The sequence below is a fragment of the Myxine glutinosa genome, chromosome 11 (genome assembly GCF_964187855.1).
Source record: "Myxine glutinosa chromosome 11, kmMyxGlut1.1, whole genome shotgun sequence".
Classification (NCBI taxonomy): domain Eukaryota; kingdom Metazoa; phylum Chordata; class Myxini; order Myxiniformes; family Myxinidae; genus Myxine; species Myxine glutinosa.
The window spans coordinates 64,844,583-64,860,491 of NC_136271.1; the positions used below are offsets into that span (position 1 = coordinate 64,844,583).

General features: G+C 47.9%; 1 protein-coding gene across 4 annotated transcripts in view; it reads left to right on the forward strand.

The window, feature by feature from the left end:
• Nucleotides 1-4,184: 4,184 nt before the first annotated feature.
• The window catches only part of LOC137411840 (protein 4.1), a 144,107-nt gene continuing 132,382 nt past the window's right edge, over nt 4,185-15,909 (forward strand). For 3 of the 4 annotated variants that reach the window (XR_013624980.1, XR_010981408.2, XM_068097123.2), the window contains exon 1: nt 4,188-4,326. The gene's annotated coding sequence lies outside the window, so the exon portion shown is untranslated. Of the gene's footprint in view, nt 4,327-15,909 lie in introns of all 4 variants that reach the window. The other variant, XM_068097124.2, reaches the window with a different exon arrangement.

Here is a 15,909-nt window from a genome sequence, read left to right on the forward strand (position 1 = left end):
CACCAGAGCGGACCATGTGCTACTACCACGCCAGGTTCGGGCAGAAGGCCAGAACGTGCCGCCCACCGTGCACTTTCGGCAGGTCGGGAAACGACCAGGCCGGCGCTCGCTGCCTGCCATGAGCGTCGGCCATTCAGACAGCCTTCTGTTTATTATGGACACAGCGTCCGGGTGGCGTTTTTTGTGCGACACTGGCGCTCAGCTGAGCATGATACCCGCCTCGGTGCAGGACAAACAGGCCGCGCTTTGCGGCCCCGCCTTGGTCGCCGCGAACGGCTCCTCCATCCGCACTTTCAGTTCGCACAGCGTCGCATTCTGCTTCGGGGGCCAGCGCTTCAGGTGGGACTTCATCACGGCGAACGTACCCATTGCCTTGCTGGGTGCAGATTTTCTTTGCGCGCATGGGCTTTTGGTTGATGTCAAACGGCGTCGGCTCATCAACGCGGAGACCTTCAGCTCGCTCGCTTGCTCATTGAGTGGCTCCGCACCAACCAAGCTAGCCTGCGCTCTCCCGGCCGCGGACGATTGCACCCGCGTACTCGTCGAGTTTCCCGCCCTCATGCAGCCGACGTTTTCGGCCGTCACTGTCAAACACGGTGTAGAACACCACGTCCCGACCACAGATCCACCGGTCTACGCCAGGGCTCGTCGCCTCGACCCGGCCAAACTCGCCGTGGCGAAGGCGGAATTTGACACGCTGGAGCGATTGGGCATTGTGCGGCGCTCGAATAGCGCGTGGGCCTCGCCCTTGCACATCGTGCCCAAACCGGGTGGCGGATGGCGACCATGCAGCGATTACCGCCGCCTCAACGACGGCACCACCCCCGACCGGTACCCGATACTACATATACAGGACTTTTCCGCCCGTTTGGCGGGGCGGGTGATCTTTCCCAAGGTCGACCTCATTCGGGGCTACCACCAGGTACCCGTCCGGCTGACCGACGTGCCGAAGATGGCGGTAATTACACCTTTTGGCCTCTTCGAGTTCCTTCGCATGCCGTTCGGCCTTAAGAACGCAGCCCAGGCCTTCCAACGGCTGATGCACCGCGTGCTGCGTGACCTCACCTTCCTTTTCGTCTACTTGGACGATATTCTCGTCGCCAGCACTTCCCGGGCGGAGCACCTCATCCACCTGCGCACGCTTTTTGAGTGCCTCGGCCAGCACGGCCTCATCATCAACCCGGCGAAATGCCAGTTTGGCGTAACGGTCGTCGACTTCTTGGGGCACCGCATCACGAAGCACGGGGCCGTTCTGCTGCCGACCAAGGTGGAGGCAGTCACAAGTTTCCCGCGCCCCCGCTCCATCAAGGCCCTACAGGAATTTTTGGGAATGGTAAATTTCTACCACCGGTTCGTGCCTCGCGCCGCCCAACTCAGGCACCCCCTGTACGAAGCCCTCCGGGGCCAGCCGGCCAAGCACGACGTCGCCAGGACCAAAGAGATGGACGAGGCGTTCACGGGCGCTAAGCTGGCCATCGCCAACACGACCATGCTGGCGCACCTGGTGCTCGACGCACCCATCGCCCTCACCACGGATGCTTCCGACTACGCGGTGGGCGCCGTGCATGAACAGTGGGTGAACGGGGCTTGGCAACCGCTGGCCTTCTTCATCCGACAACTTCGCCCTAACGAGCGCAAGTATAGTGCTTTCGACCGCGAGCTCCTCGGCATTTACCTGGCCGTTTGCCACTTCCGCCATCTTTTAGAGGGCCGCCCGTTCACGGCGTTTGTGGACCACAAACCCCTGGTCTTCGCCATGGCCAAGGTTGCAGAGCCATGGTCGGCCCGCCAGCAGCGCCACCTCTCCGCCGTGTCCGAATTTACGACGGACATCCGGCACTTCGCGGGCAAGGACAACGCTGTGGCCGATTGCCTCTCCCGGTCCAGCGTGAACGCCGTCCACCTCGATGTGGACTTCGCCCGCATGGCGGCCGACGAGACCACCGATCCCACGGTGCAAGCCCTCTGGACAGCGGACACAGGCCTGCGGTTGGCCGACGTCCCCTTTGAGGACACAGGCACAGTTCTCCTGTGCGATGTTTCCCTGGGCCAACCTCGCCCCATCGTGCCCACCGGATGGCAGCGGCACATTTTTGACGCCCTCCACGGCCTTTCCCACCCGGGCCGGAAAGCGCCGCAGAGGCTCGTGGCAGCGAAATTCGTCTGGCATGGGCTCTGTAAGGACGTCCGCGACTGGGCCAACGCCTGTGTCGCCTGCCAGCGCGCGAAGGTCCACTGGCACACCCAGGCCCCGTTGGCACCATTTGACGTGCCTGTGCGGCGCTTCGACCACGTCAATGTGGACCTGGTGGGACCCCTTCCCTCCTCGCGGGGCTTCACCCACCTCCTCACGATGGCGGACAGGACCACCAGGTGGCCGGAGGCCGTCCGGCTGGCATCAACAACATCCGCCGATGTGGCGCAGGCCTTCATTGTCACCTGGATTGCCAGTTTTGGCGCCCCTTCGGGCATTCCTCCGACAGAGGCCCGCAATTCACCTCTGAGCTTTGGGGCGCGGTCGCCCAGGCCTTGGGGGTCAAGCTACACCGCACAACGGCCTACCACCCCCAAGCCAACAGCTTGTGCGAGCAGTTCCACCGCTCGATGAAGGCCGCTCTCAGGGCCAGCCTCCAGGACGACGGTTGGGCTGACAGACTCCCGTGGGTCCTATTGGGCCTCCGAACGGCCCCTAAAGAGGACCTCCAGGCTTCCACCGCCGAGCTGGTCTACGGCCAGCCACTGCGCGTGCCGGGCGAGTTCATCCCCGACGCCACCGGCCCCTGGTCCGAGGCTCGCCAACGCTCGGTCCTCCAGGAGGCCGTCAGGAGGTTTGCCCCCGTGCCCACGTCCCATCACGGCTGCCCCCAACCCCACGTCCCCCCAGCACTTCGCACTGCGGAGTACGTTTTCATCCGGAACGACGCACACCGGGGACCGCTCCGGCCACCGTACGATGGACCTTTCCGGGTCCTGAAAAGGGACGACAAGTCGTTCATCGTGGACATCGGCGGCAAACCGGACCACATCTCCGTGGACCGCCTCAAGCCGGCCCATTTGGACCTCGACCAACCTCCACGATTGGCCCTTCCTCCACGACGGGGCCGTCCCCCGTCAACCAAGCCCCCTGCCCGACCATCCACTGCCACGCCACCTACCACCCCCACACGAATCGCCAGGGGTCGTTTCGGCTGGGCCATCAAGACCCCCCTCAAACTGACTCTCCAGGTGCAAGTTAATTCTGGGGGGGCGCATGTAGCGGTTACTGGAAGCATTACACAATCCCCTTGCACCGGCCGATGACGTAACCGGCGGGCGGTCACTTGCCCGGGCTCGTCCGGACTTGCCCGGACTTGCCTTGCCCGGGCGGACACTTGGTTTGCATACCACGCCCCGTTGAGAGGCGTGGCTTACCGATTTGCATACCACGCCCCGCCTGAGAGGCGTGGCTTTTGTGTGGTGAACTTTGGTTATAAATTGCCGCCCGTTCTATCGGGCTCGGCCTCGGGCTTTCCAGTGCTTTTGAGTTGAGCTAGAAATAAATAGGTCAGTGAAACTTCGTTCCTGGTGTCGTCCATTTTGTCCGGCTTCATCGTGAGAGCATAGCTCCACATCGAAACGTTTCGGAACAATTGTTTCAAATGTCTTGAAACGTTTTGAAATTGCCATCCCTCGTTATTAATACAAGTCTTCCTGTTGCTTCTGTGGGGAGTGGGCATATTGATAATGTATATCTATGGAAATGGGTGTATGTATTACTATTAGTAAAAAAAAAAAAGAATGGAAATGTGATGCTGCGATGCGGTTTGACCATTTGATGCATGTGAGAGAACATTTCTCAATTGTCTGCATCCACGGAGTTATAAATAGAATACCTCCGTGGCTGCATCGTGTGATTCGCCCTGATGGAATGAATACGTGAATAAGTATCGAAATGATCGTTGTCTCTTCTCATACATTGTAATCATAAATTATTTAACGACACTTATTTCCCCGCTGATTTTCCTTATTTCAGCAGGTGGCAAGCGAACGTTGACTCGGAGGGTGCGTTTGAAGTTTCATTTCCTTCGATAAGCATCACTATTTCCTACGTCAAAATACGTTACAGCCGTGAGCAAACATTTGTTATTTGTCGAATTCGGAAGGAAGTGCTGTGGCGTAATGACGTAATGGCGTCATGGCGTAATGACGTAATGACGTAATGACGTAAACGTTCAGTTCGGACAGAGCCGGCGGCTGTAGTGTGGTGTCGCGCGGGCTTGCACTGCGTCAGTGGTTTGTGCTTTTCACCTGCTGTTTGCGCCAAATACGGAGGTTCATTTAGAGGAGGTAACGCTGGGCCCTGTCCGTCCTCTTCTTTTTTTACACGTTATCATTTGGACATCTTCGAATTAATCTGACACGTTGGCGAAACCGTTTGACTGAGGAACTTATTGTGGGAAATAGTGTGGAAAGCACTGTAGTCAATCGGGCGCAGTAAATCTGTGAGGAAACTGAGTTTGATTTTAGAATAATTTAAGTTTGGTTTAAAAGTAAGCGATGTAGTTGGCGTTGTGACGTTGCAATTGGTCTCATCCCGGGTTATCGACAATTCTTCCTTCCATGATGGCCTCTCCACATAGGCCTCTCGGATTTATGTCACTCGTGAGCATTTCAAACGCAGTATAAATCCACCTTTCCGGTCCCGTGAATGTGTTGTTCGTGTTCGGCATGTTTATGGGAGACGTAGCCATTTATGCTTAAAAATGTGACATGGCTTCCTTGTACACATCGTGGCATAATCATGGTCGCCTTCCCTTTCGTAGCCGAAGACGGTTATTCGCAGGTAACACACGCAGGACCTCGGAACTGAATGTGGTGTAGGGGTTACTGAATCAAACAACCGCACTCTGTGGTGACAAGTGGTGTATGTAACCTTTTTGTGGAGACAAGTGGTGTATGTAACCTTGTGGTGGAGACAAGTGGTGTATGTAACCTCGTGGTGGCGACAAGTGGTGTATGTAACCTTTTTGTGGAGACAAGTGGTGTATGTAACCTTGTGGTGGAGACAAGTGGGGCGTGTAACCTCGTGGTGGAGACAAGTGGTGTGTGTAACTTCGTGATGGTGACAAGTGGTGTGTGTAACCTCGTGGTGGTGACAAGTGGTGTGTTTAACCTCGTGGTGGTGACAAGTGGTGTATGTAACCTTGTGGTGGTGACAAGTGGTGTGTGTAACCTCGTCGTGGTGACAAGTGGTGTATATAACCTTGTAGTGGATAAAAGTGGTGTATGTAACCTTGTGGTGGAGACAAGTGGTGTATGTAATCTGGTGATGGTGACAAGTGGTGTATGTAACCACGTGGTGGAGACAAGTGGTGTGTGTAACTTCGAGATGGTGACAAGTGGTGTATGTAACCTCGTGGTGGAGACAAGTGGTGTGTGTAACCTCGTGGTGGCGACAGGTGGTGTATGTAACCTTGTGGTGGCGACAAGTAGTGTATGTAACCTTTTAGTGGATACAAGTGGTGTATGTAACCTCGTGGTGGAGACAAGTGGTGTGTGTAACCTCGTGGTGGCGACAAGTAGTGTATGTAATGTTGTGGTGGTGACAAGTAGTGTATGTAACCTCGTGGTGGTGACAAGTGGTGTGTGTGTAACCTCGTGGTGGCGACAAGTCGTGTATGTAACCTTGTGGTGGTGACAAGTAGTGTATGTAACCTCGTGGTGGCGACAAGTGGGGCGTGTAACCTCATGGTGGCGACCAGTGGTGTGTGTAACCTTGTGGTTGTGACAAGTGGGGTATGTAACCTTGTGGTGGTGACAAGTGGTGTATGTAAGCTTGTGGTGGTGAGAAGTGGTGTATGTAAGCTTGTGGTGGTGAGAAGTAGTGTATGTAACCTTGTGGTGGTGACAAGTGGTGTATGTAACCTTGTGGTGGTGACAAGTGGGGCGTGTAACCTCGTAGTGGAGACAAGTGGTGTGTGTAACCTCGTGGTGGTGACAAGTGGTGTATGTAACCTTGTGGTGGTGACAAGTGGTGTGTGTAACCTCGTCGTGGTGACAAGTGGTGTATATAACCTTGTAGTGGATAAAAGTGGTGTATGTAACCTTGTGGTGGAGACAAGTGGTGTATGTAATCTGGTGATGGTGACAAGTGGTGTATGTAACCACGTGGTGGAGACAAGTGGTGTGTGTAACTTCGAGATGGTGACAAGTAGTGTATGTAACCTCGTGGTGGAGACAAGTGGTGTGTGTAACCTCGTGGTGGCGACAGGTGGTGTATGTAACCTTGTGGTGGCGACAAGTAGTGTATGTAATGTTGTGGTGGAGACAAGTGGTGTGTGTAATCTGGTGATGGTGACAAGTGGTGTATGTAACCTCATGGTGGAGACGAGTGGTGTGTGTAACCTCGTGGTGGAGGCATGTGGTGTGTCTAACCTCGTGGTGGTGACAAGTGGTGTATGTAACCTCGTGGTGGTGACAAGTGGTGTGTGTAACCTCGTGGTGGTGACAAGTGGTGTATGTAACCTTTTAGTGGATACAAGTGGTGTGTGTAACCTCGTGGTGGCGACACGTAGTGTATGTAATGTTGTGGTGGAGACAAGTGGTGTGTGTAATCTGGTGATGGTGACAAGTGGTGTATGTAACCTCATGGTGGAGACAAGTGGTGTGTGTAACCTCGTGGTGGAGGCAAGTGGTGTGTGTAACATCGTGGTGGAGACAAGTGGTGTGTGTAACCTCGTGATGGTTACAAGTGGTGTATGTAACCTCGTGGTGGAGACAAGTGGTGTGTGTAACGTCGTGGTGGCGACAAGTGGTGTATGTAACCTTGTGGTGGTGACAAGTGGTGTGTGTAACCTCGTGTTGGCGACAAGTGGTGTATGTAACCTTGTGGTGGTGACAAGTAGTGTATGTAACCTCGTGGTGGCGACAAGTGGTGTATGTAACCTTGTGGTGGTGACAAGTAGTGTATGTAACCTCGTGGTGGCGACAAGTGGTGCATGTAACCTTGTGGTGGTGACAAGTGGTGTATGTAACCTTGTGGTGGTGACAAGTGGTGTGTGTGTAACCTCGTGGTGGCGACAAGTCGTGTATGTAACCTTGTGGTGGTGACAAGTAGTGTATGTAACCTCGTGGTGGCGACAAGTGGGGCGTGTAACCTCATGGTGGCGACCAGTGGTGTGTGTAACCTTGTGGTTGTGACAAGTGGGGTATGTAACCTTGTGGTGGTGACAAGTGGTGTATGTAAGCTTGTGGTGGTGAGAAGTGGTGTATGTAAGCTTGTGGTGGTGAGAAGTAGTGTATGTAACCTTGTGGTGGTGACAAGTGGTGTATGTAAGCTTGTGGTGGTGAGAAGTGGTGTATGTAAGCTTGTGGTGGTGAGAAGTAGTGTATGTAACCTTGTGGTGGTGACAAGTGGTGTGTGTAACCTCGTGGTGGCGACAAGTGGTGTATGTAACCTTGTGGTGGTGACAAGTAGTGTATGTAACCTCGTGGTGGTGACAAGCGGTGTATGTAACCTTGTGGTGGTGACAAGTGGTGTATGTAACCTCGTGGTGGTGAGAAGTAGTGTATGTAACCTTGTGGTGGTGACAAGTGGTGTGTGTAACCTCGTGGTGGCGACAAGTGGTGTATGTAACCTTGTGGTGGTGACAAGTAGTGTATGTAACCTCGTGGTGGTGACAAGCGGTGTATGTAACCTTGTGGTGGTGACAAGTGGTGTATGTAACCTCGTGGTGGTGACAAGTAGTGTATGTAACCTCGTGGTGGTGACAAGCGGTGTATGTAACCTTGTGGTGGTGACAAGTGGTGTATGTAACCTCGTGGTGGTGACAAGTGGTGTATGTAACCTCGTGGTGGTGACAAGTGGTGTATGTAACCTCGTGGTGGTGACAAGTGGTGTATGTAACCTTGTGGTGGTGACAAGTGGTGTATGTAACCTCGTGGTGGCGACAAGTGGTGCATGTAACCTCGTGGTGGTGACAAGCTGTGTATGTAACCTCGTGGTGGTGACAAGCGGTGTATGTAACCTCATTGTGGTGATAAGTGGTGTATTTAACCTCGTGGTGGTGACTGGTGCGATATCCAATATTAAAGACCAGACTGACCACCTCTTATCCGTAGCTCAGGAAGGAATTTCCAGTATGAGTGTTTCCTGTCTATTGGCAGTTGTTCCACTTCCGTTAAAAATCCTTTCTTGCTCTCTTCACATTGTCCCGGTTTTTGACATTTCCTCACTTGTTTCTACTCTCCTTTTGCCCCCCGCCCGTCGTACAAGGTCGCCAGGTCGGACACGGGGACATTAAAATGAGCTCGTTCCGTTCGACCGACCAATCATCTGTCTATGTACTTTAGTTTACGTGATATTTGAAAAACCAAAGAACATTTAGCTTTCATATTACAGATATCTAATCCTTATGACATTATCTTAACCTGATTAGATCACTGCTGTGATTGGCTGAATTATTTTGTCATGGCAACCATCTCTGTAACTAGGGCTGTGTACTCGACATTTTAAAAACCGTTGAATATTTAGCTTTGCTATTGCACAGATTAGGGTGCATCAAACGCCCCATGATTTTCAAAAAGTTGTTGTATTTTAATGTCTATTCCCTCAAATGTTACACTTGTTGGTAGAAGTATGTATGCAAAAAATAGATGAAATCAGAGGTGGTCCTGGGTGGCCACCGGCCATTTTTATATATTTAGGGCCATTTAGGGCCACAGCTAAACTACTTTACAAGATAATGTAAAATTAACTACAAGATAATGTAAAATTAACCATTATACCTATATACAAAAGTAAAGTCCTACTTTTACTAAATGCCTAATATCAAACAGTTAAAACAACCTTACATGTCAATGTAAAATTAACCAAAATCGTTCTTCATATTACAAAGTTGTAGTACAGTGTTGTAGTATTGTACTTTCATTGATTAAAAGTTTGAAAATGTATTAAGCACAACGCCAATGTCACTACTCCAACTTTGCTCGTTTCCGCAAATTTGGCCTCGCTTTGCGGTCACATTCAACCACTTGAAGAAGATTTTGGAAGTGGTCTTCTCTTCTTGCAGTTGAGACAAAATCAGTTGCGAGCTTTACTGCTCTCTCCGCAGGGTCATTCACAACATTAAGCCCATCCACAATGGACTTGGCTGCCTTGAAGTGCTCATTGTTCTGCCAAGTGTCAACATCCTCTGTTAGGAAGGTCATATCTAGGTGAAGAAGGTTTACTGTAAACCACGAGTCCTCGTTCACAAGATCAGCCAGGGTTGTCGCTTCTGTAATTTTTGGAAATGACGGTTTGCCATATCCAGAACCGTAGCGGTGTTTTGGAGTGCTTGGCATTTCATCTGGTTGTATGGCCAGTAACACATCTGCAAGGGCACGACGATCCTTTTGAGGAATTGCATTGCTGAACAGTGCCAAAACAACCAGTTCTGGGGTTAAATACCACAAATGTCTATCAAAGGCTTTCACAGCGCTGACTGAAATGGTTGAGTTGACAGCTTTATAGTTGAGCAGAGTCTTGTAAAAGCACAAATCAAACCATGGGGCATTTGAAGCAGACTGACATATGAGCCACCAATCACAATAAATATAAACAACAAAAACAACAAACTCCTTAAGTTTTTTCTGTTGATGTTGTGTTGTTACAGTTCCTCGAGGTAGTAGAGAAATTTGCTCTTCAAGTAGGCATATTTTGATGGAATAAAGAATCTTTGACATCCACCTTGCTTTATGCATGGCCCCTGGTCTGTGGAGTGTTCCTTGTTTTGTGACATCATCATCGAGGACTACCTGGCAGAGTTGTGCCATTTCCTTGTAGTCTTCCCTACAGTATGAAGCGCTTGTGCGGATTGTGCTTAAAACCTTGTTTTTGCAGGATAAAAGCAGCTGTTGTGCATAGTCATTGTACATGGAAATGTCAATTTTGGTTAAACTTTCATTCTTTGCATGCGATATGCGTTCCCAATTCTTCTGGAATTTTTGGAACAAAGATACTTCTGGAGACTTTGATGCCTCAATTTTGAGAACGTCAAACACATGATCCAGGATTACCTCTCCAACATGATGGCGACATGCACACCACAGAAGAGCACGGTCCAGTTTTGATTGAATGGTAACACAGGCAGCTGTAACGTGTCCAGTGTTTGATGCTGTTGTGTCAAAACATAAGTTGACAACTGATTGTTTGCACTTCCATGAATGTAGATACGTGTAAGTGTGCTCGGCAATGATGTCACCTGATGACCTATCACTTCCAGGAGGATATCTAGCCACCCCCAGTAGCTTTACATCAGTGGCATTCCCAACCAACACTGGCAATCTTTCTTCCTTGACATTCTTGTTTGTGAGCGTTGGTATCTGCTTGCCATCCCAGTGAAGTGTTGCAGCTGTTGGGGCGATCCAATTTTCTTGAATATCTTTGGCGATAGCACTTGTTATTGATCGTCGAGCCTTATCAGCAGTTGAGTACGACTTGGCCACACGACGTGGATCACCTCCTGCCTCTTGAATTACAGCTTTGGTGAGCGCAACCTGTTGAACAGGAGTTATGTTTAGTCGAGTAGCAACAGACACAACTGAATGTCTTTTCAGAATATCATGAGGAATAAAGGCAGATGTACCTGCATATGTTGATCTGTGGTGACTACGCTTCCTTTGAAACTCTGGAATCGCCTCTTCTTCAGTTTCTTCCAAGCTATCTGCAGAGTCACTATCATCAGAGCATACAGAACTAATTGTCATCTCTTGTACACTGGATGATTCATGACGTTCTCGTCTTGAAGCTTCCGCTAAGAGGCGTTTTTCTTTTCTATGATCTTTATCAACTTTCTTCTTGTCAACACCACCAAATGAGGCTACTCTGTCAGATTTCATTGACTCTAAAAATACTCTATCTTCCTCATTCTTAATGTTTGTCATTGCATCTTTTGTCCATACACCAAAGGCAAAGGTCTTATCAAGACGTTCATTCATGGTTTGCAACTTAGCCAAAGTGCTTGGAGATTCTCGGCGAGAAACAGGTATTTGACGCAATTTGTTATTGTCATTAAGAAGGTCAAGTATTAGTTTGCAGCATTGATGGTCTGAAAGCATAGGAATATTTGCTTTAGTGTAGAATTTTTTCAGCTGGATAAGGACGATGCTGGCAGATTTCCATTTCAGTGGCTGAGTTTGTTTGCCTTCACATATTTCTTTCTGGATGTACCACATCACGCATCGAAGAACCTGCCGGCAAGTTGGGAGGCGGACTCCTGTCAATGTACCATCTGCTTCTGTAAAAGCATTGCCAAGACCAAAAATGGCACTTGCTAATCTGGTCTTCTTATCTGCCATCTGAAAGAAAATAAAGGATATTATTAGACTACTAGTATGGGACCCACAATTAGACCTCCGATTTCATTCATGTAAAAATACAAACTAATTATCAAACCATCGTTTTTTGCATAAAATTGTTATATTTGTATTCCTCTCATCAAGACCTTCAATTTGATACCAAACATGACTAGGTTTGGGTGTAAAATAACAAAATCAAACATTTTTACATAGTGCGGCCCCGAAAATGGCCCTAAATATATAAAAGTGGCCGGTGGCCACCCAGGACCACCTCTGATTTCATTTATTTTTTGCATACATACTTCTACCAACAAATGTAACATTTGAGAGAATAGACATTAAAATCCAAGAACCTAAGGGCGTTTGATGCACCCTAGCACAGATGTATTCCTCATACCACCCAAAAGGTGGGAGACCCGGAGTATCAGCTCCTTGTTCTCTTTGCAACAACTGGGGACTTTTTTCTCATCATTCTGTGTTTTATATTTACATGTTCAGCAATCAATATGAACTTCCTTTTCCAGCCTGTCTGTGGGACAGTTAGGTTTTCTATTTTTCCGGTCCCATCAATCAATGCACCTGTCAAACTACTTTACTGCGAGCATGTGGGAGCAGAATCTACTTGTTTGAAGTGTTTGCTTGCGGGCCCACGGGGCTGGTTGTAGTCAGGTTCACTATGTTAACAAATATAATTTCGTTCAAAATTTTGGTAGATTAGCAAAACTATACATTTTTGGAATCTTCAGAGCATGGAGAATCTGAAAATCAATGTTGGCATTTGCACAGACACCTGCATGGCCGCCATTTTGGATTTTGAAAATGGCCGCCATAAAATACATATTTTGCGCGATCTCGGCTTCTAGTCAACCCAGAGACTTAATTAAATATGCTAATCCTATGTTTTCTGGGTCAAAGAATCCAATAAAGGCCTCAAAATAGTGCTCAGGATTATAGAAAAGCAACAAACAAAGGTAGTTGAAAACCATTGTCTTTATATTTGTGATATAACTGTATTACATAATACATGATATTGCAAGTCCTTTGAAGTTATAGGTTGTTATAGGAAGTTATAGGTAGTATCAGATTGAACTATAAGTCCTATACACAGGATCTACGAGGTCTATACCGTTCAGGAATATGCTTTTACAGATCTTCATCACTGTCCTGAGTGTCATTTTCGCAAAGGTGTCTACGCAAATGTAAACATTAATTTTTGGATTCCTCATGCTCTGAATATTCCAAAAATGTATAGTTTTGCTAATCTACCAAAATTTTGAACGAAAAAACATAGTGAACCTGACTATTGGGTCTATAACGATCCTCTTCCTCACTGACAATCACTGACTTTACACAAAAAAGAACAACCATGTTTAAGGTTAAGATATGTCAAGTTTATTGAACTTCCAGGTGGTAAAATTTACCTTTCCTTGAGGTTTTACTTTTATGGACTCAAATCATTGTCTCGGAAGGTCGGAGAACCCTGATGTTGTTTTTGAAAATGTCGGGCAAGGTGGATTTGTGATAGCGATTTTTATCCTCTCTGCATGGTTCTTCTTCCACAACCAGCTCTCCAAACCTCCATGTTTATTACTCTCATGCATGCACCCTGATGATGATCGTCGAATCGATCATTTGTTGAGTTGCTGCAATGGGTGTTGTTGTTTTCATTTCCAAGTGCAATTGCAGTATAGAAGGATCCTCAATTCACTTTGACAAAATCCACATGTTTTTGTACTTGCAAAATCGAAGATTTTTCAACTATATTGGTCGGTTGCGTTTGTAGTTCTGTCTGTCTGTCTGTCTGTCTGTCTGTTTGTTTGTCACCGGCCTACAGGTCACAATTCTAAACCGATCGTCACGAAACTTCACCAAGTTGTATAGGTCGTCCAAATTGAGAAGCCTATTGTTTTTGGGGTCAAAAGGTCAACATAGGCCAAAGGTCACCTTCTCTGCCAAATTTCTAAAATCCTAAATTTTCATCCGATTGTCTTGAAATTTGAAGAGGACTTGCATATCTGGTCACTGAATTCGACCACCAAGTATATTTGAGGTCAACATAGGCCAAAAGATCAACAAAGGCCACATTTCTAAAATTTTCAATTTTTATCCAATTGACTTGAAATTTGAAGAGGATTTGCATATCTGGTCACTGAATTCAACCACCAAGTATTTTTTGAGGTCAACATCGGCCAAAAGGTCAACATAGGCCAAGTTTCAAAAATCCTCAATTTTCATCTGATTGACTTGAAAATCGAATCAGCATTTGCACATTGAGTCACTAAATAGGGAAACTAACTATTTTTGAGGTCAAAAGGTCAAAGGTCTCAAGGTCAACCAACCAACATCATTTTTCATCTGAAAAATCGTCACATTTCTTCCTATTGACCTGAGCTTTGATCAAGATTGTTTATTTTAATCTTGATGAAATGGACAATTTGCTGTATCAATGGAATTTTTTTTCTTTGTAGGGGGGGGGGGGGGGGGTGGGATTTTGCAAGTATCGTGCTCCGCATGACGTCTTCTTGTTGTTTCATTGTCTTACTTGGGTTTAAGTTTAATTAAAAACAATTATTTTATTTGTTCTGTCAAGTCTGAAATGCCCTCCAAGGCAGTATTTTAAGGCCCCATCCTATTCCTAATCTTCATAAATGATCTCTCTGATTCTCTGGAAAATCTCGTTACCTCTGCCATCTGTGATAAACGGAAGTTATGTTTTTACCCCTGTCTGGTTTGTTTTATTTGTGTGCAGGATATCTCAAAAAGTTGTGTACGGATTTGGATGAAATTTGGTTGGCTGGTTAGGTGTGTGACACGGACGAAATGATTCGATTTTGGTGAAGATCTGAGTAAATTTTTGTTAAAGTGTTTCTTCACCATTGGAAGATGGGGTCAAAAACTATATTTTGCATGATATTTCAAAAAGTTATGGACGAGTTGTGACGAAGATTGGTGGATACTTTTGTTAGGTGACAAGAATATGCCGATTCAATATTGATTCAGGTCCCAATCCATGTTCGGCCTATCGGTGAGATGAAAAACGTAAACTGTTCAGTGTGGTGGAGGTATGCGCTCTACCGATTGTCATTCCATTTTATCTATTTTCTGATGACCTCACGTTGTGTCGTGACATCCCTCATCCTTTTGACAGGCAGGCAGCAACCTCTTCCCTCTCTTTAGACCTTGACAACATCAAAAACTGGTCAAATACATGGAATATGTCTTTCAATCCTGAGGAATCTCACACACTCACTCTTCTCTCTCTCTCTCTCTCTCTCTCTCTCTCTCTCTCTCTCTCTCTCTCTCTCTCTCTCTCTCTCTCTCACTCACTCACTCACTCACTCACTCTCTCTCTCTCTCTCTCTCACTCTCTCTCTCACTCACCATACCTCAAATCCTCCCATCTACTTTCTCAACACCCCCCTCAAAGAGGTTCTGTCACTCACACTCTTGGGTCTCACTCTCAGCCATGTTCTTTCTTAGGCAAACCACATTTCAAAGTTGGCCTCCAAAGGCAGCTACCGACTGGGCATCGTCCGTTGTACAAAGTCTTTCTTGACACACCTGAGGTACTATCCCCTGCCTAACACCTTGCTCAGTTTGTTGCCGTGGAAACCAAGTCTTTCAAGATAATTGGAATCTCTCGTGATGAAGCTGAGTCTGTGGGCCAATCACTTAGCCATCGCCGAGAGGTTGGTGGTCTTTCTGTCTTCTTCCGCCTCCTTTCTGCACCTGTCCTGTCAAACCTTAGAGGCCCACGACCACCACACGGCGCTATATGATGAACATTTATTTAACGAAGATTGGGGTCCTCTCCCAACTGTTACGGATTCGGCACTTATTATTATTACTGCTGTTATTATTATTATTGTGGGTTCTAAGTATTATGGGTATTGTTGTTTAAGGGAAATGGTTATTGTGGTTAAAAGGTTAAAAGCGCTCATGGTAAAAATGAGACAGGAAATCGGATTGTGACCCGGAAGAAGAAGGGAGCGAAGAGGAAGAGGCGTGGAGAGAAGGAAAAAAGACGATCTTGGTTGAAGCTCCGTACCGAGCGGTCGAGCGTACAGTGCGAGTGAACTTTGAGTCCTTGAAAGGAAGTTCGTGCGATCGGTGATATCGCCGGAGTGCTGTGGAGCCTGCGTAGTCGGGTATCTACATTGAGGTTCTGGAGTATCCTTGCCTCGAAGCCCCGGCTGGAGTGAAAGCCGTCCGCCATTTCGCCACGCGCGCTGCCTTCAGTGAAAAAGGTTTTTGTCGCGTCGGCCAGGCATTATTCCCCGGTGGGTTGCCGGGGGCGGCTGTTCAAGAAAGTGGCTTTTGAGGATTATAAGGAGACTCGCTGATTGAACCGCAAACGTGTACGTCGGAGCGCGTCTTTGGGAGGTTTTCCATTCCACCGCTATTTTGCTGGGTGTTGGACCACGTGACCTCTGGGTTGCTTCGATCGTCCACGCCTCAATTGATTTTGATCGCACATTGATCCAACGATCGCTGGAGCGAACCTACTTCGCCTTGGAGGGGTACAGAGACATTGGGGGAGTGCCGTGAGTTTGGGTTAAAGGACTAGATAAGGTGGTACCATCTTAAGAT